At 37.4% G+C, this 6,938-nt stretch overlaps 1 long non-coding RNA gene across 1 annotated transcript; it reads right to left on the reverse strand.

Annotated features, from left to right (window-relative positions):
- Positions 1 to 874: 874 nt before the first annotated feature.
- On the reverse strand, positions 875 to 5,316 carry LOC135638634 (uncharacterized). The gene is made up of 4 exons (XR_010496684.1): positions 5,109 to 5,316; positions 4,748 to 4,931; positions 4,570 to 4,654; positions 875 to 1,262 (listed from the first exon to the last, which is right to left on the reverse strand). It is a non-coding gene; the product is annotated as an uncharacterized LOC135638634 (long non-coding RNA).
- Between the last annotated feature and the right edge of the window lie 1,622 nt (positions 5,317 to 6,938).

Here is a 6,938-nt window from a genome sequence, read left to right on the forward strand (position 1 = left end):
TTCTTATATTTTTAAAATTATATTAAATTTCAACTGTAACATTGAATCTAAGAGATTAGGCTTTTTATATTAGCTTAATTACATATTGTCTCCTATAATTAGCTACATTTAATATTCCAATTCTTATACTTTTAAAAATTATATTATGATCTCTATACTTATAAAAATAAAATATTTAATTATGTTTCTCCTCACTTCCGTCGATTCTATTGATAAAAATACTACATGCGTTCAGTGATAAACCAAAGTGAGACAGAATTAATATGTACTCAGTGGTAAATCCTACGGTATTCACATCAACAGATTCGAACTTTTGAAAATATAAAGATTGAAATACTAAAGGTATTTAATTATAGATTATATATATAATTAGTCCTCCATTCTTAAACACTTCCACCAACAATAATATCTTGGTGATGTATGCCTAAGGCAGTTTTAATCACATGGGAAGCATCATCTTATCCATTTTCCCATTCTGATGAGGAGTAAACTTACCTAAATTTTGTATCTCATGCACTCGTAGTAAGGAACTATGGATCGTTTCCCAAAGGAGGCGGCAGGTGAAGGGACATTAAATCTTTCATTTCATTGTTTCGGAGAAAGGCCTGTGTTTGCAAGATCTTTTACTTTTCGTGTCCTTTCTCTCTGTTTCATCGGACACAATGCTGTTCTCTCGTTCACTCCAGACAACGAACAATCGACTCCATAGTGTTTGCCATGCTAATCACTATAGATCCTGGAGATTTGAACCGTAGAAAACCAAATTCATATTTGGAACAAACAGATTGTCATACCTGATCATCACAAAGACTGATTGAGATCCAGCAGTGGCTCTTAAGAGCCTAATCTGAATCCAACGTCAACACTTATTATGATGCTTACACAGTCAGACTATATGTAAGTTTATGTCAATTCACATTGCAATCAAATTACTAAAGAACAAGGACTTGTTTCAATTACCAGGAATATAAGACAAAATGACAGTCTGCTGCTTAATTGTTTCCCTCTCAAATAAGAAAAAGCCCAGGGACAACATGAGGGTTATGATTCGAAGTCCTGGATCTTTAAGCAGCTGAATGCCAAACTTGGCCCGGATATGTTGCATTGAGACAACCTGAGGGTTACTAATCGAAGCACAATCTTTGTCAGAAGAATAATCACGCTTTTCGGTCCTAAGCACAAAAGTTCAGCTTCTTCATAACCTTTGCATAAGCCGCATGCACAATCTCAGGTCTCCTGAGTCTCCGTTTTGCCTTCTTTGACTGCATGAACCACCATCATTCCAGTTAGCTATAAATTCAACGTCCCTTTGCAGAGATGAAGAAGAACCCATTTTAGAAAGTATTTCAGGAAATGTCTTAAACCCTAACCAATTCAAACAGAGATAAAGTATTATCTCTATCTGAATTCGGTTCGTTCTTCTAAAAGTATTCCTCAATTGGTTATCTATCTGAATTTGGCTCGTTCAGGAAATGTTTAATGCAGTTTACTACTTATTATTGTGGCATCTGCTAGGACCTTAAGGAGAGAGAAAATAAAAATATATATCCATGTACTCCAGGCTGGCAGATCAATGGCTTGTTTATTTGGCCCCATGTCATGAATCAAAATTATGGGCAGCCACCCAGGTCTTCCACAGGAGCAAGAGCATGGGAACTGAATTTGTGATGGAGACTCCATAGGTCATGCTTATCCTAGAAGGGACCATACTTTGAATAAGTGTGGTTCTACAATCAATCAATCAAAATTACAGAGTGTTCATGGACTGTCTATGGACCATTAACACTACTTCACGTTGCCTAGAAATCCATTCCGTCGAGTGGAAGTGATAAGAGACACTAAAAATTCATAAATATTTCCATGTCCAGTTAACCTTGTGGAAGTATTCAGGAAAATATGTTGTTTCTATTAACAAAAACAACAATTATCTTCTAAATTTCTGACAATAATGTTGAATTCAAGAGACAATAAACCATCATTGTCTTTATGTATTATTACACTAGTAGCGGGAGTTTAAGTTTGATTGCACGTATTCTTCTTTGCCTATGCCAACAACTATGGTACTAGCAGCAGTTCTCACTATTTATGGTTGAGGAATTATTCTGGGTGTACCAATAAACAACTAGCAAAAGGCATATGGGGTTATGGAGACATTAAATATGAAGAGGAAGATGCAAATGATAGAAAAATAGAGTAGAACAAAAAAGGAAGTCAAAGGACATACCTGCCACCTGAAGTTTTATCAACAGAACTTGTTTGCCAATTCACCTCTTTAAGCTTATACTTCTTAGGCACAATTGATAACAGGAGAAATAGAAAATTCTGCCATGTAACACTATCATATTCCCGTTAGATACCTTAGATTCTCCAAGTTTAAGTTCCATTAGAGATGTTTACTAGGCTGATATCAAGCAATAGGTACTTGAAATAGCCTACCTATTTTGGCAGGCCAGTCATAGCACCAAACCAACTGACTACATAGAATTTGACGTTCCTCAACAAAATAAGAACCTCCAAATAGTTGCCTAAATAGAACTAATGAGATCTAGAACCATTGACAAAATCATCAAAAATGAAAAATCAACTTGACTCAACTACAATGTAAACCTAAAATTGATTAAGACAACTTAGACAATTGCTGAACCATAATTGTGTTAAAGGAACCAAATTTTGAACATGCAATAGCTCTATAAAGTTGCATAGCAAGCAAGTGTTTTAAAATATTAAATCCAAGAATGTTACATGTACCTCTAATAGTTTCAAAATTCTTTGTGATGATATCTGTTAGCATTTAATATCATGAATACTTTTCCTGATTTGCCACCTGATTTAAAATATTAAATCCAACTCAACTATGCTGGATTTTGCAACGCTCAGAAAAAACAAGCTCGGGGTGTGGCCAGCAAAGCAGACTCTACTATGTTCCATGTCTTGTAGACATAAGTATCAGGATTGTCATAAATAAACATTACATACACCTTAAAATGAGCAATCAACATGATGAAGAATCAATGAAACAACAGAACCAATAGGTTCAATTAAAATTTAATCCCAGGGGGAAAATTAAAAAAAAAGTTATCACAAGTTAATGAAGAATATGAAATGTGTACAAGACTTGTTTTCCAGAGGATTAAATTACTGTGCAAGTATTAGAACTCTTTGGCGTCAATTGAGAATATTGAACTTTGCATTGGATATTGACTTTTCAACTTATCCACTACCACCTTTAGAAGGTGAAGCTATGATAAAACGAATATAGGTTTGTCTTTACAGGAGAATTTTAGACTTTCAGTGAAGGTCAAGTGATCAATCATACAATTTGAAGACAACTACCCAAATTATTCATTTTAGGTTTCTATTGGCTTGTTGTTCCAAGGTGATATTTCTGCAAGTTATACTTGGTTTTCCTAGTGTCTTATTTCCCTTAATAACTCAACAGGGGGTTTTGCTAGAGAGATCCTTTGGTTAGGCATAGTTGCTGTAATACCCGGCTTAGTCTCATATCAGAAGTGGGCAAGAACTTGAATTGACTAATAAGGATTTCATGGTAATACTTCAATTAACTTGGGCTTAAACATTTTGGTTCAAACCCAACGAAGTTAATGGATCGGTGATCCCATCAATTGAATTGTAGTAAATAATATCAAGTTGATCTAGTAACACATCACGATGTGGAGTTATCACTGGGCAAAACCTCATATGCACCATGCTAGGGTCTAATTCTAAGATATGCTAACCCTTGAAGAGGACGTCAAATCCTTAAATAGAAAAGAGTGTAATATGAATAGTGCCAATTATAGTCAATTATCCTGCAAAATTTTAAGTTATACTGGTATGGTGGTCATATGTTTTATCCACAAAGGACTCTTCAACTTTATAGTAGCTTGAGCCATTAATTATAAAAAAATATGCTACACATCACAACGAGTTACATATCAGTAATTAACAATAATCCTTATGGTCAGTTTTGCAGAACCACTAATCCACGTCATTGTTGCACTATACTTATGGTCCCATTGGAATAAACAATAAGATAAATTAAGCATACCTTGAACAAATTTTGTAATGGTAAAAGAGTTTACTTCGACCAATTTTGCAGTCATAGAACAAATGGGATAGACTCTAGTGCTTTATCTTCCTTCAGTGGACAAGGATCAGAATTGGCACTATTGTCTATGGAGAATCTTCATTCAGGTCTACCAAGAAAGACACTCAATTTTAGTTGTTCAGTAACTATAAGGTTTTTTTCTTATCCCAAACAAGGGTTGAACATCAAATAAAATTGAATCATACAGAATCAGTAGTCCAGCTCAGAAACAGGCATGCATCCAGTTTGATCTACTATTGAGATCAAAACTTCCATTAAATTGGTAAATAAGAACTAGTGATTTAGTTTCCAGCAAAGAAAACTCAGAACTACAAGTCTAGAAGTCCAAATTTTAACCAAAATTTATAACACTAAAAATGCTGATCGTTACATGTTTCCTAGATCAATCGCTTCTCATTTTAGTTACAGAAAAATCAGGACATCTCTTACATTGATCAACAGATCAGACAGAAACACATTACCTTCAAGTGTGCATTATGCCGCTTTCCAGCCCTCCATCTCCGTATTTGTCCATCGTTCATGGTCCTAAATCTGAACTTAAAAGACCTTAAAACAAAGAAAAAACCAGAAAGAACTTAGAGGACATAAGAAAAATACAGCAACACTCCCAAATAGTAAGTAAAGCATAATTAAACATACGAGTAAGACTTGAGCTTGTCTTTCTTCACTTTAGAAGTAACTGGCGTGAGCGGGGCTCTCGATCTTTCCTTTTCCGCATAAAAACGAGCTTGCATCGCCTTTAACAACATGAAGTCAAATCAGTAACTGGCGTGAGCGGGGCTCTCGATCTTTCCTTTGCCGCATAAAAACGAGCTTGCATCGCCTTTAACAACATGCAGTCAAATCAGAAACTGGGCTAAAAATTAAAACTCAAGTAAATAACAGAATCAACAAGTCTATCACATTGGAACATTATCCTACTAAAAATCGATCAAGAAGAACAAAGATTAGGATCACAAACGTACGGAAAGGAGATGAGAGGAAGGATAAAACTCTAAACCTGGCGGCCGGTTGCGGAGAGCTGGGGGAAGCACGTCAGCGCAAACAGGCTTGAGGTTGGAGGGGTTCACGGGGAACGCCACTGATCGGAGGCATTCCGGAGGGAGGGGGTAGAGGGCAGGACGGGAAGAGGCGAGCAAACGTCGACCGAGATCGACGAACCGTCGGGCCTGCATCGCTGCGCTCCCCGACGACAGGGAAAAATAGACGAAGTTGATCCGACCCAACACTTGGGGTTGATCGACGTTTGGTGTGATCCGAATCTAACACGAGCACCAAATTGATTTCTCGCGTAATAAATGGACCGAGTTAGATTGGATTGGGCTTGGCCCATATTAATGTTTCTCCGCCCACGAGAGAGTAAGCACGGTCTGTTGGGAATAAATACCCTTTGACGCAGATACACCATTTTTATGGATCTGATCTGATGATTGACTGGCTAAAACGTGCAACATGGAAATCCACTACCGGTTAATCATGCCTTATACTTGTAATGTTTCTGCATCAGGACCACCACAAGGTATGAGCTGTTGTGAGAGTAAAGATGGATGCCATTTCCTTGGATCTGATAGCTTATTGGCTTCCCCCATGCAGCATGGAGGTCCACCATCAGGTCCTCGCAATTGTTTATTTGTTGCAGGACTTGAAATGATTTGGGGTGCTTGCAAAGGTTTACAGTACACTTTGAGAGAGAAAATGATGCAGAGATGAACCAAAGGATGAATTCTTATTATCATGTTGCATGCTGGGATAGAATCTTCTGCATAAAATAAACTTCCCCTTGTGATTGTTTTGCTACAGTCTTCTTCGTGGGGATCATGGAGAAGTGATGCATGCATTCTTTGTTCATTATTCTTGTGTACAAACAGATCTCATCACTAACTTCGTCTGATTAAAAAAGCTTCATCTCAACTATTGTAAGCATACTGAGTTCCATGATCAAATCTCCAAACCATGATCTTATAGTAGAACAATGCCTAGCATGGCATCACAGTCCAAGAATCTTCATCCAAAAGCAGTGTTTAAACAACTGGAACCTAACTTCAACCTGTGGCTTGTTGGTAGATGATAGAAACAGCATTGCTTCCTAGTATGCATTCAATCCTACAATGTTGCCTTTCTAACATCTCAGTCTGAATCATTTATGTTCTGAATCCAGGTTGTTTCAGTCATACCAACAATACTTCAATCAAACTAGCATGCAGGAAATGAACATCATAACAAGTGTACATTTGACTTTTCTTATTTAACTGGTCAAACGTAAAAAGTTGGCCTAGCATGCATGTGTTTTTTCTTCTTTCTAACCTAACTGGTAGGCAGAATTTGGGAAAGTCCTTTTCAAGTTTTGTCACAATAATTTTCGACATTTCTTCTTGCTTAATCAATGTATAGAATATATACTATTAGTCCTTGAGAAAAGGAAAAAAAAAAAAAGGTAAGAGACATAGCTTGTAAGCCATGCTTCCTTATCGTCACAGACTACCTGCTACCGATCCATGGCAGCTGCCGAAGCTAAACGATGACACGGTCGTTGCTCAGTTCCATCAAGGCCCTCCTCAGCTTTCAACCGTCGGATGGCTCTCTTGGCCTTTAGTTGGACCGTCCAGATTTAAAGCTCCACCACCTAACTCACCAGACGTGAACGGTCGGATGTTGCTACGTAGGAGTAGCGAGGTCGGCCGCAGATAGTTCATCTGCGAAGGTTTCTTTTGTCCGTTAGATTTAGGTGCTCTGCTTTAGGATTCGTTCATTTTCTGAACCAAGGGTGGAGAATCTCCTACCGCAGGTTTTCTTATCTGCGGTGGAACTTTGTTCCATTATAGTAGGTGGC

This window comes from Musa acuminata, chromosome BXJ3-5, assembly GCF_036884655.1.
Source record: "Musa acuminata AAA Group cultivar baxijiao chromosome BXJ3-5, Cavendish_Baxijiao_AAA, whole genome shotgun sequence".
Lineage (NCBI taxonomy): Eukaryota > Viridiplantae > Streptophyta > Magnoliopsida > Zingiberales > Musaceae > Musa > Musa acuminata.